Source organism: Muscardinus avellanarius, assembly GCF_963383645.1.
Source record: "Muscardinus avellanarius genome assembly, chromosome: 18".
Taxonomy (NCBI): Eukaryota; Metazoa; Chordata; class Mammalia; order Rodentia; family Gliridae; genus Muscardinus; species Muscardinus avellanarius.
The window spans coordinates 48,948,930-48,972,856 of NC_137804.1; the positions used below are offsets into that span (position 1 = coordinate 48,948,930).

At 49.1% G+C, this 23,927-nt stretch overlaps 1 pseudogene across 1 annotated transcript; it reads right to left on the reverse strand.

Moving 5' to 3' along the window:
* Positions 1-7,002: 7,002 nt before the first annotated feature.
* Positions 7,003-22,745, reverse strand: LOC308276746 (aconitate hydratase, mitochondrial-like; annotated as a pseudogene). Its single transcript has 7 exons — positions 22,665-22,745; positions 22,413-22,602; positions 22,077-22,138; positions 21,647-21,762; positions 21,573-21,594; positions 19,905-20,202; positions 7,003-8,175 (listed from the first exon to the last, which is right to left on the reverse strand). The product of its transcript is annotated as an aconitate hydratase, mitochondrial-like (transcript).
* Between the last annotated feature and the right edge of the window lie 1,182 nt (positions 22,746-23,927).

Genomic DNA, 23,927 nt, shown 5'->3' on the forward strand with positions numbered 1-23,927 from the left:
CTGTACGGTGTGAATGCTTTCCCACAGTGCGTACACACATAGGGCTTCTAACTAGAGTGAACCTGCTCATGCCTCTGGAGTTTACTGGAATAAATAAAGCCTTTCTCACATTCTTTACACACATAAGGGCTTCTCACCAGAGTGAATATGCTCATGTCTCTTAAGGTGATGAGGACTTCTAAAGTCTTTCCCACATTCCTTACACACATAGGGCTTCTCACCAGAATGAATTCGCTTATGCCTCCTAAGAGAATGTGAACTCCTAAAGGATTTCCCACACTGCTTACACACATAGGGCTTCCCACTTGTGTGAATTTGCTCATGTGCTTTAAGGTAATGAGGAACCCTAAAGGCTTTCCCACATTGCTTACACACATAGGGCTTCTCACCAGAGTGAATTCGTTCATGTGCCTGAAGACTATAAGAAAAACTAAATGCTCTCCCACATTCTTTACACACATAGGGCTTCTCACTTGTGTGAATTTGCTCATGTCTCTTAAGGTAACGAGAACTCCTAAAGGCTTTCCCACAATACCTACACACATAGGGCTTCTCACCAGAGTGATTTCGCTCATGTGCCTTAAGGTGACGAGGACTCCTAAAGGCTTTCCCACATTCCTTACACACATAGGGCTTCTCACCAGAATGAATTCGCTTATGCCTCTTAAGAGAATGTGAACTCTTAAAGGCTTTCCCACACTGCGTACACAAATAGGGATTCCCAATTATGTGAATTTGCTCATGTGCTTTAAGGTAATGAGGAATCCTAAAGGCTTTCCCACATTGCTTACACACATAGGGCTTCTCACCAGAGTGAATTCGCTCATGTGCCTGAAGAGTATAAGAAAAACTAAACGCTCTCCCACATTCTTTACACACATAGGGCTTCTCACCAGAGTGATTTCTCTCATGTTTCTTAAGGTATCTAGAAGAGGTAAAGCCTTTCCCACATCGCCTACATACAAAGGGCTTCACACCAGTGTGAAGGAACTCATGTGTCTGAAGGGAACCGGGATAACTAAAGGCTTTCCCACACTGCTTACACACATAGGGCTTCTCACCAGAGTGATTTTGCTCATGTTTCTTAAGGTATTTAGAAGAGGTAAAGCCTTTCCCACATCGCCTACATACAAAGGGCTTCAAACCAGTGTGAAGCAACTCATGTGTTTGAAGGGATCTGGGATAACTAAAGCCTTTCCCACACTGCTTACACACAAAGGGCTTCTCACCAGAGTGAATTTGCTTATGTTTCTGAAGGTAACGAGAACACTTAAAGGCTTTCCCACACTGCTTACACACGTAGGGCTTCCCACCAGAGTGAATCTGCTCATGCCTCTGAAGTTGACTGGAAGAATTAAAGCCTTTCCCACAGTGCTTACACAAATAAGGCTTCTCAACAGAGTGAATTTTCTCATGGTTCTGGAGGTATATAGAAAGCTTAAAGGCTTTCCCACATTGCGTACACACATAGGGCTTCTCCCCTGTGTGTCTTCGCTCATGTTTCTGAAGGTAACGAGAACACTTAAAGGCTTTCCCACACTGCTGACACACGTAGGGCTTCTCACCAGAGTGAATTTGCTCATGTGTCTGAAGGTCACTAGAATACTTAAAGGCTTTCCTGCAGTGCTTACATTCATGGAGTCCATCTCTGCTGGGACTCCCTCCATTCCTCAGAAGGCGTTGGGGGGAACTCAAGGCTGCTCTCCATTCATTTCTTTTATCAGATTTCTCTCCATATCTCAAACGCGCACATAGTGTTTGTCCAGACTGGGCTCTGTGGGGCTCATTGAAGGATAAATGACCAGTGAGAACTTCTCCACACAGCTGCCTGTCTCCTGGGGTGACTCCTGGAAGCGTGTTCTTCTTGAGGTTAGGGTCTGGAGACCAGTTAAGGGTTGGTCCACATTCACTACTGCATTTATGTTCAAGGAATCTCTCTAATGCTTGACTTCTGTTAAAAAAGAAAAAAGAAAAAAAGTCGAATGAGAAGAAAAGACACAAAAAGGCACATTACTATTGATGTGTTTAATAAATGATTTTCTATGAGACACACTGGTTTCCTGCCATGTAGGAAGATTTATTTACTTATTTATTTATTTGTATATTTATTTTTATTTGTAGTCCTGGGGATAAATCCAGGGGCATTCGTCCTCCTGGCTACTCTTCCATAACTATTTTTTAATATCTTTTTTTAAAACGGGGTCTCATTAAGTTTTTGAAACCCACACTAAGCTGCGGAGGCTGGCTTTGAACCTGTGATCCTCCTGTCTCTGCCTCCCAAGTACTGGGATTATAGCGTGCGCCACCACGCCTGGCTCTGGAATCGACTGCACGATACATGCTACAAAGGTGTTCCACTGCACCGCTTAGTTGTTAAATTTCTAACATCTAGGATTCTTGAGATTCAGTGGTTCCCCTCTCTCTTCCTCTCGTTACTATTGTTATTATTATTATTGCTAATTATTGATGTGGGGTGGTTCTAGGGATTAAACCCAGGCATTTCTACATCCAAGCTACAACTCTAGCCTCTTATTACCTTTAGTTGTGAAACAGGGTCTCACTAAGTTTCTGAGGCTGCCCTTGAACCTGTCATTCTTCTGCCTCGGCCCCCCAAGTCCCAGGATTACAAGTGTTCACCACCCAACTGTGCGTTGCTTTCTTCTGGGAGTGAAATTACCTTAGATTTGTCCTGGAATTTTTATAGTCATCTTTAATGTTCTGCTCTTCCTGGCCATGACCTAAAATGTAGACCCAAAAGGATTATTATAAATTATTACAAACCCGAGCGTGGTGGTGCATGCTTGTAATTCCAGCATTCTGGAGGATGAGACCGGAGGATCGCGGTTCGTGAACAGCCTCAGCTACTTAGCGAGGCCCTCTGCAACTCAGTGAGACCTGGTTTCAAAATAAAGAATAAAAAACAGGGCAGGAGCTGGGCGTGGTGGCGCACGCTTGTAATCCCCGCGCTTGGGAGGCAGAGGCAGGAGGATCGCGCAGGTTCGAAGCCAGCCGCGCGCGCTGGCTTAGACGACCCTGTTTCCAAATAAAAATGTTAAAATAGGTCTGGGAGTGTAGCCCGGAGGTAAAGGGCTTCCAGGAACCCCAGTACCACACACACACACACACAAAAAAAAAAAAAAAAAAAAAAAACAGGGCAGTGGTTGTAGCTTGGAGGTCAAACGCCCTGGGTTCTATCCCAGACCCACATAAAAATAAATAATAAATGAATGAATCAATCAATAAATAAATATTTAGAACAATATTAAATTGGAGGCTGAATGTATGACATCATAAATGTGATGCTAAACAGTCTATTTACCAACTATTCCTTCCAATGTTTCAAATCATGCCACAACTCTGAAGAGCAAAAATCGTGTGCTCTCCATTGAATAATGCAGGGAAGGACGCCACCCTTACCTACGCAGGCCAGGTGCCTCAAGGTTTCCTGCATCACATCACGGTAGAGGTTCTTTTGAGATGGGTCCAGCAAAGCCCACTCCGCCTTGGTGAAGGTCACAGCCACATCCTTAAAAGCCACCAACACCTAAAACGTCACATATTTATAGGATGAGGGGTGAGACTCAGATCACCGCAGATCTATACCAACTTCACGAGACGTTCACAGGATGCTCTGTTCCTAAAGTCCCCTCCATGTGTTGCTCAGCACACTCTCACGCTCCATCCCTCCCCACATCGTGTCCTGCAGTAATACTGATATAAGGCTCAAACTATTTGGTAATTCCACAGCAGAACTGCAAACGCACAGTCTTTCAGGGTCATCTCAACTTTTCCTTGTTCACTGTAACATCTCTCAAAACAAAGTCCTGGCTGGATGTGGTTACCTGCACCTATAATTCAGTACTTGGGAGACTGAGACAGGACAATAGCAGGTTTAGGCCTGCCTCAGCCCCTTACAGAGGTCCTGGTTCAAAGGAAAAGTGAAATCAAGTGTGCCTGCAGATTCAAAGCCAGCATCAGCCACGCAGTGAGGCTCTCAGCAACTTACTGAGACCTTATTTCCCAACAGTATAAAACATAGATCTGAGAGTATAGTCTGGAGGTAGAAGGGCCCTGGGTTCCATCCCCATTGTTACACACACACACACACACACACACACACACACACACACACACACACTTAGCTGAATGACAGAAAGCAAATGTAGTAGAACTCCTAAATCATCAAAATAAAAGGTTGGAATTTTCCTTTTCCTTGGAGAGTGTTTCTCAAACAAGATTTTATTTATTTGTTTGTTTGTTTGTTTGTTTGTTTGTTTTGAGGGACTGGGGATGGAACACAGGAGCATTTGACCTTCCAGTTACACCCCCTGCCATATTTTTTATTCTTTACTTTAAAACCTAGTCTCACTGAGTTGCTAGGGCCTCACGCCCCTCCTTTATTGTTATTCTAACAAGCTCACACCAGCAAAACCTCCCCAGTCCAGGAAGTGAAGTTTCACCCTCCTCCTCTCTCCTCCATCTCTCTGCCCTGCAGGCTCCAGCTTATAAAGAACAGTCCTTTCTCCTCCACACTGACAAGTTTGCACACTTCCCTTTGGGCTTTCCCCTCCGCCACGTCCCTTCATCTAAAGTCATATTTCCTTTCTCACTGTCATGGTCTCCTTGCAGAGGCCCAGCCGTCTCCTGCCCTCCCTCCCACCCACGCGGGCGTGCGGCCCCTTCCCCAGAGTCTGGGCTGGGTTGGCGTCAGGATGCTCAGGGATTCACTGCAGCCGAGCAGAGCGGGGCTGGGGACAGGCCGTGCGCTGAGACCTGCTCCAGACCCTTAGAGACCGGGATGGTGTCCGCCTGGGGAGGGGGAGGACGGGACCGTGTCGCTGCTCGGAGTCGGGGTCAGGACCCTCCCCCGCGGGCCCCACAATGAAGGCTGGGGCCGAGCTGCGCGCGGGGGTCCCGGCTGATCAGGTCCAGCTGCCACGTGGAAGGACACGCGGAGCTGCTCTCCGTCCACAGGGCGGGCTCCCTCTGCGGCGGCTCCCGCCCCCTCTCCAGTCCCCCATCCTGGCCCTGGTCCATCCTCACCATTTTTGGCTTCTGGGCCCCGCAGTCCCGCCCAGGGCTCCCGGCTGCAGTGGCGTCAGGGCCGAGCTCTGGGCCTCAGCGCTCTTAGCAGAGCAGGGAGCTCTGGTCCCGAGGATGGCGCGGCGCATCCAAAGGTCCAGGGTGCTGCGCTGCCGCCACGCCCCTGCCGCCTCCGCTCCTCATTGGACAAGCCCTGTAATGCGTGTAGCCTCTGATTGGATGGTGATGCGGGACACTGGCCAATAGTGACAGGTACGGCCCACAGAGGGCCCAGAGGAGCCAGAGGACAGGTTGAGCCTCAGCGCAAGTATTTGCTCCTTGGCCAAGTGTCCCAGGAGACTCCAGCTCCAGGACTGTCGGAACTCCGTGGCTCTGGTCCACACCGGCTTGGTGCCAGGAGAGGTGGAGATCTGTTGTACCCACACATTTGGTGTCAGAGTGTGGTGTGTAACCGGGCTTGGTGCCACAGGGCTGTAATATTAATACTTGGGAGGCTGAGTGGGAAATCGCAGTGTCCAGGCCAACGTCAACAACTTAGGAGTCCTTGTTTCCATGTTTTCTAAAGGGTGGGGTTTTTCCTCAGTGGTAGAATCCCCCTGGGTTCATTCCCAAGGATGATGGGATGATGGTGTTGGGTGTGGGGAAGAGTGTGGTGGGTACATACAGCTCTCTCTCTCTCTCTCTCTCTCTCTCTCTCTGCAATTATAACACCCTGCATTCCTCATCTGAGGTCAGTCTCCAATCTGACTCCTTGCCCCACTCCAAGGACCCACACCCACCACTGTGCCCTTGTCTGCAGGTTTAGCGAGAACTGAGAGACTGGAGAGTTTGAGGGATTGTTCCAATGGAAGCCTTTATTACCTGGCCATTGGTGGTGCCTTCAGTCCAGAAATTTGACTGGAGGGGCACGCTGACTGGCATGGGTAGGGGTTTATAAGGGGCTTAAAACCACATGGGGTGAGGCAGGTATTATGGAGGCAGCTTTATTTATTTATTTATTTATTTATTTTGTGGTACTGGGGGTGGAACCCAGAGGCTTTCTACCTCCAGGCTATACTCCCAGACCTTTTGTATTATTTTATTTGGAAACAGGGTCTCACTAAGTTGCCGAAAGCCTCACTAAGTAGCTGAGGCTGGCTTCGAACCCCTGCGATCCTCCTGTCTCAGCCTCCCAAGCGCGGGGATGACAAGCTTGCACCACCATGCCTTGCTTGGAGGCAGCTTTAGAGAAGCATAAATTGGCCCTCTCTTATCTGGCATGCAAGGTCTTGCTATCCTGGAAGGGGTTAGGGTGCTCTGGGCTCCACCCAAGGTCAGAGTTTTTGGAGGAATTCTTTAGCGCAAAGCACAGGGATTCCAGGTGCAGAGATCAGCCTTTGTGATGACAGGTGTGGCCTTTAAGGGCCTTTTGTCTAAGAAAGAACACGCCCTGAAGGGTATAATGAGGTTTCTAAATTTTAAAGCTGTATGTTTCTCCTTCCTGTCCAGTTTGCCTCCTTTTACTTCTGCCATTACAGTGCTGCTCTCCCTGGGCTCCACACGCCCACCCTTGACCTCTACATTCTCTCCTCTACTCCCTTCATCCAGGCCGTGGTACCTGGGGATGAACCTGTGCAGATTCAACCACTGAAAGAACCCCCTCCCCATGGTTTTAAATATTTTCTTTTCTTGCAAGAACAAAAGGTTCTCAAAATCCTTCAGCCACCACTCAGGTATCAGGCAGAATAAAAACTTCGCAACTGATAGCGAGACTTAAGGTTTAAACTTATTTAGGACTATTTAACTTAAAAATACTCTTGTAACTATTTTATTATTAATTACCACAAACTGATTTAAGATTTTGACTATTATTGACTTATAATTATTACACACAATATGATTGATCACCACTATTAGTTTAAGCAATTACGTAGCAATGACACCACACTGCACTCTCATAGCACACTCTGTTATAAAACTTTAACCTAAAATTTTAAACGTAACTTGGTCAGTGGTGCACTTCCCTTTGACCTTGACGAGGATCTGCAGGTCCTCAGGTCTTTGCCTTCCCACTTATCAAAAGGCTCCAGGAGCTGCAGGCTCGGGCTGGCGGGGCTCATTTCCACCCCTGCCCACTGCTGTCTCCGGGGTGCTGGTAGGTGTCCTGCCCTGCATCGATCTTCCTGTGAGGAAGCTCATTCTGCGTCCAGAGCCTCCAGCTTGAACTTCTTGCCATCCTAGCCTGTCAGGAAGTCAGTTTCTGGATTGAACTTGAGGGTCCCCGTAATGGCCAGGGCTGTGACGATCTCGGGGGACGATCTCGGGGGACGTGACGAAGGCATTTGTCTCGGGTGGGCGTCCTTGTGGCCTGTGGCACTGTATTTGTAGGAGGTAACAATTGCGTTCTCCTCCCCCTTCTTAAAGTCTGTCCTGTCCCACTGGGTGATACAGCGGCCACATGTGCTGGCCAGCACAATGCTGCCCACGTCCCCTCAGGATCTGCACATAGTTTTCCCGATCTATGGTGGCGCGGATTTGCTCAGAGCCTGGCATGATGGTGAACTTGGACTTGCACCTGAGTCCGGGGGCCAGTGCCTGCTTGGCCACAGTCGCCGAACATCCCATGTCCTTGTAGCTGGAATTGGTGCAGCTGCCGATAAGACCTACACGGATGTCCAGAGGCTATCCTTCCTTCTCCGCCACAGAACCAACGCTGGCCACAGGGTGAGCCAGGTCGGGGGTGAAGGGCCATTGATGTGTGGCTTCAGCTCATGAGGCTAATTTCAACCACTTGGTCATACTGGCAACCAGGGTCGGGTGCCAGGTGAGCCTTGAATTTTTCAGCGAGACTGGTAATGTCTGTGAAGCCCGTCTTGCTCAGCTAACGTCTTCATCCTGTGGCTTTAGGGACACTGACGCTGTGGCCTCAAATTCAGGGCCCATGTTGCAGATTGTCGCCATGCCAGTGCAGGAGATGGAGTCTATGCCAGGCCTGTGGTACTCCTCAATGGTGCCTCTGCCACCTTTCACTGTGAGGATGCCTGCTACCTTGAGGAGCACATCTTTGGGTGAGGTCCAACCAGAGAGGGATTCCATCAGCTTTATACCAATCACCTTAGGGCACTTCAGCTCCCAGGGGATCCCAGCCATGACATCACACTGCATCGGCACCCCCAACTCCAATGCAGATGCGCCCAGGCCACCACTGTTGGGGGTGTGGTAGTCACTGTCAATCAGATGAACCCCAGGATATGCAGTTTTCCAGAATGATCTCGTGAATGATTCCAGATCCCGGCCTCCAGATGCCCACCCCATACTTGGCACCCACTGTTACAAGGAAATTATACACTTCCTACTTATGTCCTTGGCCTGGCGCAGGTCCTTCTCGCTTCCCAGTTGGGATCGACTTATCCTTAGCTCAGGACAAGAACCCATACTTTGCATCTTTTTTGGCTTTTGTGGTTTTTATGGTTTTAATTGGAAATTATTCCTATGTGTCTAACAAAGATCCCTGGGGACAGTATCCCCTAAACCATAACATCTCAGATCATAAAAGAACTCACAGGACTCTGGAGAACAAGTTGTTTGCCATTGCCTGTTCTGAGGAGAGACAAGAGCCCAAAAACTCAGCGTGGACCAGGCTCCCAGGGCACAACAGAGGTAAGAGCAGGAGTAAAATTTTGAGCCTCACCTGTCGTCCCACTCCAATTTGAACAGATAAAGAAACCTGTGGCGATCAGTCTTCTAGGGAGACTCTTTTAGGGACTGTCCAGTAGAAAAGGATTATAAATTTGCCATTTTCTTTAGGTCAGATCTTTAAACTGACACCAGTGAGAATTTGCTGGTAATCAAAGAGAATTTTAGGTAGTCAAAGAGAAGGGCCAGGCATGGTGGCATAGGCTTGTAATCCTAGCTTTCTGGAGGCTGAGAGAGGACTGCGGTTCCTGGCCAGCCTCAGCTACTTAGTGATGCCCTTTGCAACGCAGTGAGACCCTGTTTAAAAATAAAGAATAAAAAAGAGTAGGGCTGGGGATGCAGCTAGGACGTAGAATGCCCCTGGTTTTCAAACCCAGTACTGAAAAAAAAAGTGAACCACTGAACACAATAAATTCCTAAGTATTGGACTGTTTTAAACCATTTCTTTGCACTTGTGTTTTCTGCATGATCTCATACAAGTTGTTGGCAATGAACTCTTCATATTTCACATCTTAAGAGGACTCTGCTACAAGAGATATTGTCACAGGACCTGGGAATTCTTTATTATGACTGATAACTTCTTTACACAGCTGTAAGGCTTTCATCCAGTGAGCCTCTTTACAGGTGGAGTACCTCAGGACTTGGCCCGTCTCTTTGCTCAGGGTTTCTCCCGTACTGTGATCTTGCGTATCTGTGAACTGGTCCAACATCACAAGGGACGTTCCTCCAAGCGTTACATACACAGGGGCCTCTCAACTGCGCGTCCGTCTGTGAGAGTGAAGCCTCCCCAGTGTGCATTGGGGTTACTCTAATGTGTGAGTTCTTTTATGTGTGTACATTGACCTGTACAGTCTGAATGCTTTCCCACAGTGCGTACACACATAGGGCTTCTCACCAGAGTGGATTCGCTCATGAATCATGAGGTAATTAGAACACTTAAAGGCTTTCCACAGTGCTTACAAACAGGGCTCCTCACCACAGTGAATTTGCTCATGTCTCTTAAAGTAATGAGATCTCCTAAAGGCTTTCCCACATTGCTTACACACATAGGGCTTCTCACCAGAGTGAATTCGCTCATGTGCTTTAAGGGAATGAGAAACCCTAAAGGCTTTCCCACATTGCTTACACACATAGGGCTTCTCACCAGAGTGAATTCGCTCATGTGCTTTAAGGGAATGAGGAAACCTAAGGGCTTTCCCACATCTCGTACATATAAAAGGCTTCAAACCAGTGTGAAGCAACTCATGTGTCTGAAGGGAGCAGGAATAACGAAAGGCTTTCCCACACTGCTTACACACATAGGGCTTCTCACCAGAGTGATCTTGCTCATGTGTCTTAAGGTATCTAGAAGTTGTAAAGCCTTTCCCACATTGCCTACATACAAAGGGCTTCAAACCAGTGTGAAGCAACTCATGTGTCTGAAGGGAGCTGGGATAACTAAAGGCTTTCCCACACTGCTTACACACATAGGGCTTCTCCCTTGTGTGTCTTCGCTCATGTTTCTGAAGGTAAGGAGAACACTTAAAGGCTTTCCCACACTGCTGACACACGTAGGGCTTCTCACCAGAGTGAAGTTGCTCATGTGTCTGAAGGTAACGAGAAGACTTAAAGGCTTTCCCACAGTGCTTACATTCATGGAGTCCATCTCTGCTGGGACTCCCTTCATGCCTCAGAAGGCGTTGGGGGGAACTCAAGGCTGCTCTCCGTTCATTTCTTTTATCAGATTTCTCTCTATATTTCAAACGCGCACATAGTGTTTGTCCAGACTGAGCTCTGTGGGGCTCATTGAAGGATAAATGACAAGTGAGAACTTCTCCACCCAGCTGCCTGTCTCCTGGGGTGACTCCTGGAAGCGTGTTCTTCTTGAGGTCTGGAGACCAGTTAACGGTTGATCCACATTCACTACTGCATTTATGTCCAAGGAATCTCTCTAACGCTTCACTTCTGCGAAAAAAGAAAAAAGAAAAAAAGTAAAATGAGAAGAAAAGACACAAGAAGGCACATTACTATTGATGTGTTTAACAAATGATTTTCTATGAGACACACTGGTTTTCTGCCTTGTAGGAAAATTTAATTAATTAATTAATTAATTAAATTTATTTATTGGTACTCCTGGGGTGGAAATCCATGGTCATTCTTCCTCCTGGCTACTCTTCCATATCTTTGCTTTTAGTATTTTTAAAACAGGGTCTCATTAAGTTTTTGAAACCCACACTAAGCTGCGGAGGTTGGCTTCGAACCTGTGATCCTCCTGTCTCTGCCTCCCAAGTACTGGGATTATAAGCGTGCGCCACCACGCCTGGCTCTGGAACCGACTGCATGATACATGCTAAAAAGGTGTTCCACTGCACCGCTTAGTTGTTAAATTTCCTAACATCTAGGATTCTTGAGATTCAGTGGTTCCACTCGCTCTTCCTCTCGTTACTATTGTTATTATTATTGCTAATTATTGATGTGGGATGGTTCTAGGGATTAAACCCAGGCATTTCTACATCCAAGCTACAACTCTAGCCTCTTATTACCTTTAGTTGTGAAACAGGGTCTCACTAAGTTGCTGAGGCTGCCCTTGAACCTGTCATTCTTCTGCCTCGGCCCCCCAAGTCCCAGGATTACAAGTGTTCACCTCCGAACTGTGCGTTGCTTTCTTCTGGGAGTGAAATTACCTTAGATTTCTCCTGGAATTTTTATAGTCATCCTTAATGTTCTGCTCTTCCCGGTCATGACCTAAAACGTAGACCCAAAAGGATTATGATAAATTATTACAAACCCGAGCGTGGTGGCGCACGCTTGTAATCCCAGCATTCTGGAGGCTGAGACGGGAGGATTGTGGTTCGCGGACAGGCTCAGCTACTTAGCGAGGCCCTCTGCAACTCAGTGAGACCTGGTTTCCAAATACAGAATAAAAAACAGGGTAGGGGTTGTAGCTTGGAGGTCAAATGCCCTGGGTCCTATCCCAGACCCACATAAAAATAAATAATAAATGAATGAATCAATTAATAAATAAATAATTACAACAATCCACAAAAATATTAAATTGGAGGCTGTATGTGTGATACCATAAATGCGATGCTAAACAGTCTATTTACCAACTATTTCCTTCCAATGTTTCAAATCATGCCACGGCTCTGAAGAGCAAAAAGCGTGTGCTCTCCATTGACTAATGCAGGGAAGGACGCGACCCTTACCTACGCAGGCCAGGTGCCTCAAGGTTTCCTGCATCACATCGCGGTAGAGGTTCTTTTGAGATGGGTCCAGCAAAGCCCACTCCGCCTTGGTGAAGGTCACAGCCACATCCTTAAAAGCCACCAACACCTAAAACGTCACATATTTATAGGATGAGGGGTGAGACTCAGATCACTGCAGATCTTACCAACTTCACGAGACGTTCACAGGATGCTCTGTTCCTAAAGTCCCCTCCATGTCTTCCTCAGCACACTCTCACGCTCCATCCCTCCCCACATCGTGTCCTGCAGCAATACTGATATAAGGCTCAAACTATTTGGTAATTCCACAGCAGAACAGCAAACGCAGTCTTTCAGGGTCATCTCAACTTTCCCTTGTTCACTGTAACATCTCTCAAAACAAAGTCCTGGCTGGATGAGGTTACCAGCGCCTATAATTCCAGTACTTGGGAGACTGAGTCAGGACAATAGCAGGTTTAGGCCTGCCTCAGCACCTTACAGAGGTCCTGGTTCAAAGGAAAAGTGAAATCAAGTGTGCGTGCAGATTCAAAGCCAGCATCAGCCACGCAGTGAGGCTCTCAGCAACTTACTGAGACCTTATTTCCCAACAGTATAAAACATAGATCTGGGAGTGTAGTCTGGAGGTAGAAGGGCCCTGGGTTCCATCCCCAGCAAGACACCCACAGACACCCACACACCCACCACACACACACACACACACACACACACACAGCTGAATTACAGAACGCAAATGTAGTAGAACTCTAAAATTATCAAAATAAAAGGTTGGAATTTCCCTTTTCCTTGGGGAGTGTTTCCCAAACAAGATTTTATTTATTTATTTATTTATTTATTTATTTATTTTGCAGGTCTGTGGATGGAACCCAAAGGCAGTTGACTTCTGAGCTACACCCCCTGCCCTATTTTTTATTCTTTATTCTGAAACCCAATCTCACTGAGTTGCAGAGGGCCTCACTAAGTAGCTGAGGCTGTCCTTCAACCGCGACACTCTGGTCTCAGCCTCCCAAATGCTGGGATTACAAGCCTGCGCCACCAAGCCTGGCTCCAAACAAGATTTTAGAGACAAAGAAAATTCTAGAGCCTGAGGAGGAGGAGAATGGGTCTCTCTGCAATCAGCTTCAGGCCATTTTCCATGCAGTTAATTCCTGCTTTCCAGCCCCTGGGGCATAAACAGAGACATTTCAACCTCCCACCTCAGAAATTAGGGGGATTACACCTACCAGGTGTGTGGTATAAAAACCAGAAAGTATTCAAGTGTCCCATCCCTCTTGTCAGGCTGATGCTGTTCACACTAGAAGGGACTCCCCACTAGCGCCATCTCCTGGTGGCCTAGGGCAGGGCTGGCCAGGGACTGGCGAGGCACTCTTTTCTCTGCTCAGCACCAGCTGTGAGGAGGGAGCAGGAAACTCCTAAACCCAGACCCTGAGCTAGGATGGAACACAGACAGGCAGCTCGGGGAGGCAGGTGTCCAGGCCACTGTCTGTAAGAGCCACACGTGTCAGGCAGTCACCTGCGCACACTATTCTAACCTAGCCCGCAGGTGTAACAAACTCCTCTGTTCCCCCCTAACTGGCCTTGGGCTGACCACTGCAGAGAATGTCTACAGCACAGACATCCAGGAGGCCATCTTTCCTTAAGCCTCTCTCCTCCCTTCAGGCCTCTGAGCTTAGACCACCCCTTCCTGGGGGGCTCACGCCCTCCTTTATTGTTATTCTAAAAAGCTCACACCAGCAAAACCTCCCCAGTCCAGGAAGTGAAGTCCCACCCTCCTCCTCTCTCCTCCATCTCTCTGCCCTGCAGGCTGCAGCTTATAAAGAATAGTCCTTTCTCCTCCACACTGACAAGTTTGCACACTTCCATTTGGGCGTTCCCCTCCAGCAACCTTCCCTTTATCTAAAGTCCTAAGGAGCCTGGCCACCACGCCCATGTACCACCTTGGGAGGGGGACACAGGACACAGGAGGATCGCAGAGCGTCTAAGCCAGCCTCAGTGGCTTAAAGAGACTGTTTGCAAATAAAAAATAATAAAAATATAGGTCTCGGAGTGTAGCCCCGAGGTAAAAGGGTTCCATCCCCCGTACCATAAAAAAAAAGTCATTTCTTTTCTAACTTTCATGGTCTCCTTGCAGAGGCCCAGCCGTCTCCTGCCCTCCCTCCCACCCACGCGGGCGTGTGGCCCCTTCCCCAGAGTCTGGGCTGGGTTGGCGTCAGGATGCTCAGGGATTCACTGCAGCCGAGCAGAGCGGGGCTGGGGACAGGCCGTGCGCTGAGACCTGCTCCAGACCCTTAGAGACCGGGATGGTGTCCGCCTGGGGAGGGGGAGGACGGGACCGTGTCGCTGCTCGGAGTCGGGTCAGGACCCTCCGCGCCCCACAATGAAGGGCTGGGGCCGAGCTGCGCGCGGGGGTCCCGGCTGACCAGGTCCAGCTGCCACGTGGAAGGACACGCGGAGCTGCTCTCCGTCCACAGGGCGGGCTCCCTCTGCGGCGGCTCCCGCCCCCTCTCCAGTCCCCCATCCTGGCCCTGGTCCATTCTCACCATTTTTGGCTTCTGGGCCCCGCAGTCCCGCCCAGGGCTCCCGGCTGCAGTGGCGTCAGGGCCGAGCTCTGGGGCCTCAGCGCTCTTAGCAGAGCAGGGAGCTCTGGTCCCGAGGATGGCGCGGCGCATCCAAAGGTCCAGGGTGCTGCGCTGCCGCCACGCCCCTGCCGCCTCCGCTCCTCATTGGACAAGCCCTGTAATGCGTGTAGCCTCTGATTGGATGGTGATGCGGGACACTGGCCAATAGCGACAGATACAGCCCACAGAGGGCCCAGAGGAGCCAGAGGACAGGTTGAGCCTCAGCGCATGTATTTGCTCCTTGGCCAAGTGTCCCGGGAGACTCCAGCTCCAGGACTGTCGGAACTCCGTGGCTCTGGTCCACACCGGCTTGGTGCCAGGAGAGGTGGAGATCTGTTGTACCCACACATTTGGTGTCAGAGTGTGGTGTGTAACCGGGCTTGGTGCCACAGGGCTGTAATATTAATACTTGGGAGGCTGAGTGGGAAATCGCAGTGTCCAGGCCAACCTCAGCAACTTAGGAAGTCCTTGTTTCCATGTTTTCTAAAGGGTGGGGTTTTTCCTCAGTGGTAGAATCCCCCTGGGTTCATTCCCAAGGTTGATGGTGTTGGGTGTGGGGAAAAGTGTGGTGGGTACATTCAGTGCTCTCTCTCCCCTCCCCTCCCCTCCCCTCCTCCTCCTCCTCCTCCTCCTCCTCCTCCTCCTCCTTCTCTTCTTCTTCTTCTTCTTCTTCTTCTTCTTCTTCTTCTTCTTCTTCTTCTTCTTCCTCTCTCTCCTCTCTCTCCTCTCTCTCTCTCTCTCTCTCTCTCTCTCTCTCTCTCTCTCTCTCTGCTATTTGTAACACCCTGTGTTCCTCATCTGAGGTCAGTCTCCAATCTGACTCCTTACCCCACTCCAAGGACCCACACCCACCACTGTGCCCTTTTCCGCAGGTTTAGCGAGAATTGAGAGACTGGAGAGTTTGAGGGATTGTTCCAATGGAAGCCTTTATTAGCTGGCTGGTGGCAGTGCCCTCAGTCCAGAAATCTGACTGGAGGGGTGCGCGACTGGCCCGGGTAGGGGTTTATAAGGGAGAAAACCACATGGGGTGAGCCAGCTATTGAGCAGGTTTACAGAAGCATAAATTGGCCCTCTCTTATCTGGGAAGCAAGGTCTTGCTATCCAGGAAGGGGCTAGGGTGGTCTGGGCTCCACCCAAGGTCAGAGTTTGGGGAGGAATTCTTTTTTTTTTTTTTTTTTTTTTTTTTTTTTTTTTTTTTTTTTTTTAATTAATTTATTTTTTAAATTGGTGCATTGTAGTCATATATCAATCACATTGGAGTACAAGACTTGAGAGGATATACAAGCACACATCATCCAATTAGCCCTCCTCCAGCCCCCGTCCCATTCCCTCCCCCTCCCTCCATCCCACACTTCTTTGGTGATTTACTTTGATACATTTGTTTATGTACCTCCTGCATTTTAAAGAGGCTCCGTCCTCCAATATTACATACCCTCTGATTGATCACATTAGTTGCTTCACTATAGGGCCCTTTCTATAGCTCAACCTCTTCCTGTTGCCCTTTTCCTCCTAGTTATTGCTGATTAAGAGAAGCGTCTGATTTATATTTTCTGCGATATTTCTCTGTGCATGCTGCGTTGCAAGTACCAATCCCACTCTTGATGGTCCCAGTAGTGGCCTGGCTACTCAGTGGACTGATCCAGACCTCGCTGGCTCACGCAGCGGCCTTGCCTCATGGGAGGACCCAGTTCTGGTCTCGCTGGCCCCTGAACCGGTCAAACCCCTAAGCTGGCTTTGGTCCCGACCTTGGAGGCCGCAGGAGTGAACTTGCCTCACGCCAGGCTCCGATGCTGGCCATTGGCCCCTGCACCGGTCTAACCCCTTGGCAGGATTCCAATCCCGGCCTCGGAGGCCCCAACACTGGTAATGCCTCACGGCAGGCTCCGATGACGGCCTCACTGGCCCCAGCACCGGCCTAACCCCTTGACAGGCTCTTATCCTGGCCTCAGAGGCCCCAGTACCGGCCTTGCCTCACGGCAGGCTCCGATGCCGGCCTCACTGGCCCCAGCACCGGCCTAACCCCTCGGCAGGCTCTTATCCTGGCCTCGGAGGCCCCAGTACCGGCCTTGCCTCACGGCAGGCTCCGATGCCGGCCTCGCTGGCCCCAGCACCGGCCTAACCCCTCGGCATGCGGGGAGGAATTCTTTAAGTGCAAAGCACAGGGATTCCAGGTGAGGAGATAGGCCTTTGTCATGACAGGTGTGGCCTTTAAGGGCCTTTTATGTAAGAAAGAATGCACCCTGCAGGGTGTAATGAGGTTTCTAAATTTTAAAGCTGTATTTTTCTCCTTTCTGTCCAGTTTGCCTCCTTTTACTTCTGCCCTTACAGTGCTGCTCTCCCTGGGCTCTACACACCCAATCTTGACCTCTACATTCTCTTCTCTACTCCCTTCATCCAGGCCGTGGTACTTGGGGATGAACCTGTGGAGACTCAGCCCCTGAAACCCCCCCCCCCATGGTTTTAAATATATTCTTTTCTTGCAAGAACAAAAGGTTCTCTAAAATCCTTCAGCCACCAGTCAGGTATTAGGCAGAATAAAAACTTCATTTGAGGGGAGTGTTGTCATAAAAAATAAATACAATTAGCTGATCCTGGTGCCATAGGCTTGTAATCCCTGCACTTGGGAGGCTGATACAGGAGGATTGCACAGGTTCGAAGTCAGCCTCAGCCACTTAGTGAGGCTCTCAGCAACACAGTGAGACCCTTTTTCCAAACAAAATATAAAATAGGCCTGGGAGTATAGCTCGGAGGTAGAAAGCCTCTGGGTTCCACGCCCGGACCCTTCGCCCCCATAATGAAGGGCTGGGGCCGAGTTGCCCGTGGGGGCCTGGCTGCCCGGGTCTGCAGGCACAGGGAAGGACGCGCTGAGCTGTCCCCTGTCCCCATGGGAGGTTCCCAGTGCAGCGGGTCCCGTCCCCTCTCCAGTCCTCCATTTTGGCTGTGGTCTATTCCTCACCATTTTCTGCTTCCGGGCCTGGAGTCCCATGCCTGACCCCAGGCTGCAGTGGCATCAGAGCCGAGCGCTCTGAGGCCTTAGCTCTCTTCACAGCGCAGGGAGCGCTCTGGTCCTGAGGGTGGTGCTGTGCTTCAAAGGTCCTGGGAGCAGCACTGGCCCTGCCGCCTCCGCTCCTCATTGGACAAGCCTTGTAGTGCATGCAGCCTCTGATTGAATGGTGATGCAGGACCCTGAGCAATGAGTGACAGGGACATGGTCCACAGAAGGCAGAGGAGCCAGAGGACAGGTTGAGCCTCAGCCCTTGTGTTTGCTCCTTGGCCAAGTGTCCCAGGAGACTCCAGCTCCTGGAGTGTCAGAACTCGGCGGCTCTGGTCCAAACCCGCTTGGTGTCTGGAGAAGTGGAGATCTGTTGTACCCACACGTTTGGAGTCAGAGTGTGGTGTGTAAGCCGGGCGTGGTGGCACATGTCTGTAATACCAGTATTTGGGAGACTGAGTGGGAAATCACAGTGTCCAGGCCAACCTCAGCAACTAAGGAAGTCCTTGTTTCAGTGTTTTAAAAAGAGTGGGAAGTTTTTCTCAGTGGTAGAATCCGCCTGGGTTCATTCCCAAGGATGATGGTGTTGGGTGTGGGGAAAAGTATGGTGGGTAAATACAGGTCTCTCTCTTCCTCTCTCTCTCTCTCTCTCTCTCTCTCTCTCTCTCTCTCTCTCTCTCTCTCTGTTGCTGCAATTATAACACCCTGTGTTCCCCATCTGAGGTCATTCTCCAATCTGACTCCTTGCCCCACTCCAGGGACCCACACCCACCACTGTGCCCTTGTCTGCAGGTTTAGCAAGAATTGCGAGACTGGAGAGTCCGAGGTATTGTGCCAATGGAAGCCTTTATTAGCTGGCCGGCAGCGGTGCCCTCAGTCCAGAAATCTGACTGGAGGAGCCCGCGACTGGCTGGGGTGGGCGGTTAGAAGGGAGAAAACCACATGGGGTGAGCCAGCTAATAAGCAGGCAGGTTACAGAAGCAGAAATTGGCCCTCTCTTATCTGGCATGCAGGGACCTGCTGTCTGGGCAGGGGCTGGGGCAGCCTGGGCTCCACCCAGGGTCAGAGTTTGGGGAGGAATTCTTTACACAAAGCACAATGATTCCAGGTGCAGAGATCGGCCCTTGAGATGACAAGTGTGGCCTTTAAGTGTTTTTTAACTAAGAAAGAACAGACCTTGCAGGGTATAATGAGGTTTCTAAATTTTAAAGCTTTATCTTTCTCCTTTCTGTCCAGTTTTCCTCCTTTTACTTCTGCCCTTACAGTGCAGCTCTCCCGGGCTCCACACGTCCACCCTTGACGTCTACATTCTCTTCTCTACGCTTCATCCAGGCCGTGGTACCTGGGGATGAACCTGTGGAGACTCAACCCCTGAAAGACCGCCCCCCCCCAATAGTTTTAACTATTTTTTTCCTGCAAGAACAAAAGGTTCTCGAAAATCCTTCAGCCGCCACTCAGGTATCAGGCAGAATAAAAACTTCATTAGAGGGGATGTTGCCATCAAAAATAAATTCAGTGGTGCATTGCTGCTCAAGATCTAAAGCAAACTAAAACCAGCAAGGAGTGGGGCTGGAAAGTTATCTTAGGAAGCCCTCCACCCCAGGTCACTCGGGTGGGCTGAGGCGGGGGAAGGGGAGTGCGTCTGGTCACCACACCTTGGAGCAGGAAGCCATGGCTGGACGGGCAGATCAGGTGCAGGCGTCGGGCGGGGCGGCCATGCTCGCTGCTGCAGCTCTTTTATTCTGTTCTGAGCGCTGCCCACGCGGAACCACTCAATCTGGGTCTCGCTGAAGGTGTGACCTGTTTGGCCACAGCTGCCGAGCGTCCAATGTCCTGAGCACCCCATGTACTAGTAGCTGGAACTGGTGCAGCTGCCGATAAGACCACACGGATGTCCAGAGGCCATCCTTCTTTCTCAGCCACAGAACCAATGCTGGCCACAGAGTGAGCCAGGTTGGGGATGAAGGACCCATGGATGTGTGGCTTCAGCTCATGAGGCTAATTTCAATCACCTGGAAATACTGGCAACCAGGGATGGGTACCAGGAGAGCCTTGAATTCTTCAGCGAGACTGGTAACGTCTGCACGGCCCGAATTTCTCAGGTAGCATCTTCATCCTGTGGCTTTAAGGGAAAGCTGACATGGTGGCCCTAATTTCAGCGCCCATGTTGCAGACTGTTGCCATGACGGTACAGGAGATGGAGTCGACGCCAGGACCGTGGTACTCCACAATGGTGCCTGTGCCACCTTTCACTGTGAGGACGCCTGCTACCATCAGTAGCACATCTTTGGGTGAGGTCCAACCAGAGAGGGAACCCTTCAGCTTTATGCCAATCACCTTAGGGCACTTCAGCTCCCAGGGGATCCCAGCCATGACGTCCATGGCATCGGCACCAACAACTTCAATGCAGATGCCTCCCAGGCCACCACCGTTGGGGGTGTGGGAGTCAGTGCCAATCAGATGAACCCCAGGATATGCAGCTTTCCAGAATGATCTGGTGAACAATTCCAGATCCAGGCACCCAGATGCCCACCCCATACTTGGAACCTGCAGTTGCAAGGAAATTATACACTTCCTGGTTTATGGCCTTGATCTGGCGCAGGTCTTTCTCGCCCCCTAGCTGGGCCTCGACTTTTCTTAGCTCAGGACAAGAACCCGCGCTTTGTATCGTTTTCTGTTTTTGTGGTTTCATTGGGAAAATTTTCCCAGGTGCCTAACAAAGATCCCTGGGGAAAGTTTACCCCAAATCATAACATCTTCTCAAATCACAAAATAATGCACAGGACTCTGGAGAACAAGCTGTTTACCACTGTCTGTTCCTGACAAGAGACAGAGCCCAAGAACCTCAGCATGGACCAGGCTCCCGGGGCAGACAGAGGTGAGGGCACGGGAGAAACCTCCAGTCACCTGTGGTCCCGCTGTAATTTGAACATATAAAGAAACCTGTGAGGATCAGTCTTCAAGGGAGACTCTTTTAGGGACTGTCCAGTAGAAAAGGATTATAAATTTGCCATTGTAGCCGGGCGTGGTGGCGCACGCTTGTAATCCCAGCATTCGGGAGGCTGAGACCGGAGGATCGTGGTTCGCGGACAGCCTCAGCTACTTAGTGAGGCCCTTTGCAACTCAGTGAGACCCGGTTTCAAAATAAAGAATAAAAAATAGGGCAGGGGGTGTAGCTTGGAGGTCGAATGCCCCTGGGTTCCATCCCCAGACTCGCAAAAAAAAAAAAAAAAAATTTGCCATTGTCTTTAGGTGAGATCTTTAAGCTGACACCAAGTGAGAATTTGCTGGTAATCAAAGAGAATTTTAGGTAGTCAAAGAGAAGGGCCAGGCGTGGTGGCATAGGCTTGTAATCCTAGCTTTCTGGAAGCTGATAGAGGATTGTGGTCCATGGCCAGCCTCAGCTACTTAGTGATGCCCTTTGCAATGCAATGAGACCTGTTTAAAAATAAGAATTAAAAAAAAAATAGAGTAGGGCTGGGGATGCAGCTAGGACGTAGAATGCCCCTGGTTTTCAAACCCAGTACTGAAAAAAAAAAGTGAACCACTGAACACAAGAAATTCCTAAGTTTTAGACCATTTCTTTCAACTCGTGTTTTCTGCATTATCTCATACAAGTTGTTTGCAATGAATTCTTCATATTTCACATCTTCAGAGGACTCTACTACACATGGTATTGTCACAGGACCGGGGAATTCTTTATTATGACAGATAACTTCTTTACACTTTACACAGCTGTAAGGTTTTCATCCAGTGAGCCTCGTTACAGGTGGAGTGCCTCAGGACTTGGCCCGCCTCTTTGCTCAGGGTTTCCCCCATACCGTGTTCTTGCGTATCTGTGAACTGGTCCAACATCACAAGGGACGTTCCTCCAAGCGTTACATCGACAGGGGCCTCTCAACTGCGCGTCCTTGTGTGAGAGGGAAGCCTCCCCAAGATGTGTGTATTGGGGTTACTCTAATGTGTGAGTTCTTTTATGTCTGTACATTGAACTGTACAGTGTGAATGCTTTCCCACAGTGCGTACACACATAGGGCTTCTCACCAGAGTGAAATCGCTGATGAATCTGGAGGTAATTAGAACACTTAAAGGCTTTCCCACACTGCGTACACACATACCGCTTCCCACTTGAGTGAATTCGCTGATGTGCCTGAAGGTAATGAGGACTTCTAAAGGCTTTCTCACACTGCGTACACACAAAGGGCTTCCCACCAGAATGAATTCGCTCATGTGTCTTAAGGTAACGAGGACTCCTAAAGGCTTTCCCACACTGTGTACACACATAGGGCTTCCCACCAGCGTGAATTCGCTCATGCTCCTGACGAGAACGTGAACTTCTAAAGGCTTTCCCACATTGCTTACACACATAGGGCTTCCCACTTGTGTGAATTTGCTCATGTGCTTTAAGGTAATGAGGAACCCTAAAGGCTTTCCCACATTCCTTACACACATAGGGCTTCTCACCAGAGTGAATTCGCTCATGTGCCTGAAGACTATAAGAAAAATTAAATGCTCTCCCACATTCCTTACACACATAGGGCTTCTCACCAGAGTGATTTCTCTCATGTTTCTTAAGGTATTTAGATAATCTAAAGCCTTTCCCACATTGCCTACATACAAAAGGCTTCAAACCAGTGTGAAGGAACTCATGTGTCTGAAGGGAGCTGGGATAAGTAAAGGCTTTCCCACAGTGCTTACACACATGGGGCTTCTCACCAGAGTGATTTTGCTCATGTGTCTTAAGATATTTAGAAGATCTAAAGCCTTTCCCACATTGCCTACATACAAAGGGCTTCAAACCAGTGTGAAGGAACTCATGTGTCTGAAGGGAGCTGGGATAAGTAAAGCCTTTCCCACAGTGCTGACACACATAGGGCTTCTCACCAGAGTGAATTCGCTCATGTGTTTGAAAGTGTCTATAAGACTTATAGACTTTCCCACACTGCTTACACACATAGAACTTCTCCCCTGTGTGTCTTTGCTCGTGTTTCTGAAGGTAACGAGAACACTTAAAGGCTTTCCCGCACTGCTGACACACATAGGTCTTCTCACCAGAGTGAACTCGCTCATGTGCCTGAAGGTAACGAGAAAATCTAAAGGCTTTCCCACATTTCGTACACACATAGGGCTTCTCACCAGAGTGAATTTGCTCATGTGTCTGAAGGTAACTAGAGTACTTAAAGGCTTTCCCGCTGTGCTCACGTTCATGGAGTCCATCTCTGCTGGGACTCCCTTCGTGCCTCAGAAGGTGTTGGGGGGAACTCAAGGCTGCTCCCCGTTCATGACATTTATCAGATTTCTCTCCATATCTCAAATGCGCACATAGTGTTTGTCCAGACTGGGCTCTGTGGGGCTCATTGAAGGATAAGTGACCAGTGAGAACTTCTCCACACAGCTGCCTGTCTCCTGGGGTGACTGCTGGAAGCGTTTTCTTCTTGAGGTTAGGATCTGGAGACCAGTTAAGGGTTATTCCACATTCACTACTGCATTTATGTTCAAGGAATCTCTCTAACGCTATACTTCTGTTAAAAAAGAAAAAAAAAAAGAATGAGAAGACAGAAAAAGGCACATTACTATTGATGTATTTAATAAATTATTTTCTATGAGACACATTGGTTTTGTGCCATGTAGGAAAATTTATTTATTTATTTACTTAATTTTCTTATTATTTATTTGTAGTCCTGGGGATGGAAGCCAGGGGCATTCTTCCTCCTGACTACTCTCCCATATCATTTTTTTTATATCTTATTTTAAAACAGGGTCTTGTTAAGTTTTTGAAACCCGCACTAAGCTGCGGAGGCTGGCTTTGAACCTGTGATCTTCCTGTCTCTGCCTCCCAAGTACTGGGATTATAAGCGTGCGCCACCACGCCTGGCTCTGGAACCGACTGCACGATACATGCTACAAAGGTGTTCCACTGCACCGCTTAGTTGGTAAATGTCCTAACATCTAGGATTCTTGAGATTCAGTGGTTCCCCTCTCTCTTCCTCTCGTTACTATTGTTATTATTATTATTGCTAATTATTGATGTGGGGTGGTTCTAGGGATTAAACCCAGGCATTTCTACATCCAAGCTACAACTCTAGTCTCTTATTACCTTTAGTTGTGAAACAGGGTCTCACTAAGTTTCTGAGGCTGCCCTTGAACCTGTCATTCTTCTGCCTCGGCCCCCCAAGTCCCAGGATTACAAGTGTTCACCACCCAACTGTGCGTTGCTTTCTTCTGGGAGTGAAATTACCTTAGATTTGTCCTGGAATTTTTATAGTCATCTTTAATGTTCTGCTCTTCCTGGCCATGACCTAAAATGTAGACCCAAAGAGATTATTATAAATTATTACAAAACCGAGCGTGGTGGTACACCCTTATCATCCCAGCATTCCGGAGGCTGAGACCGGAGGA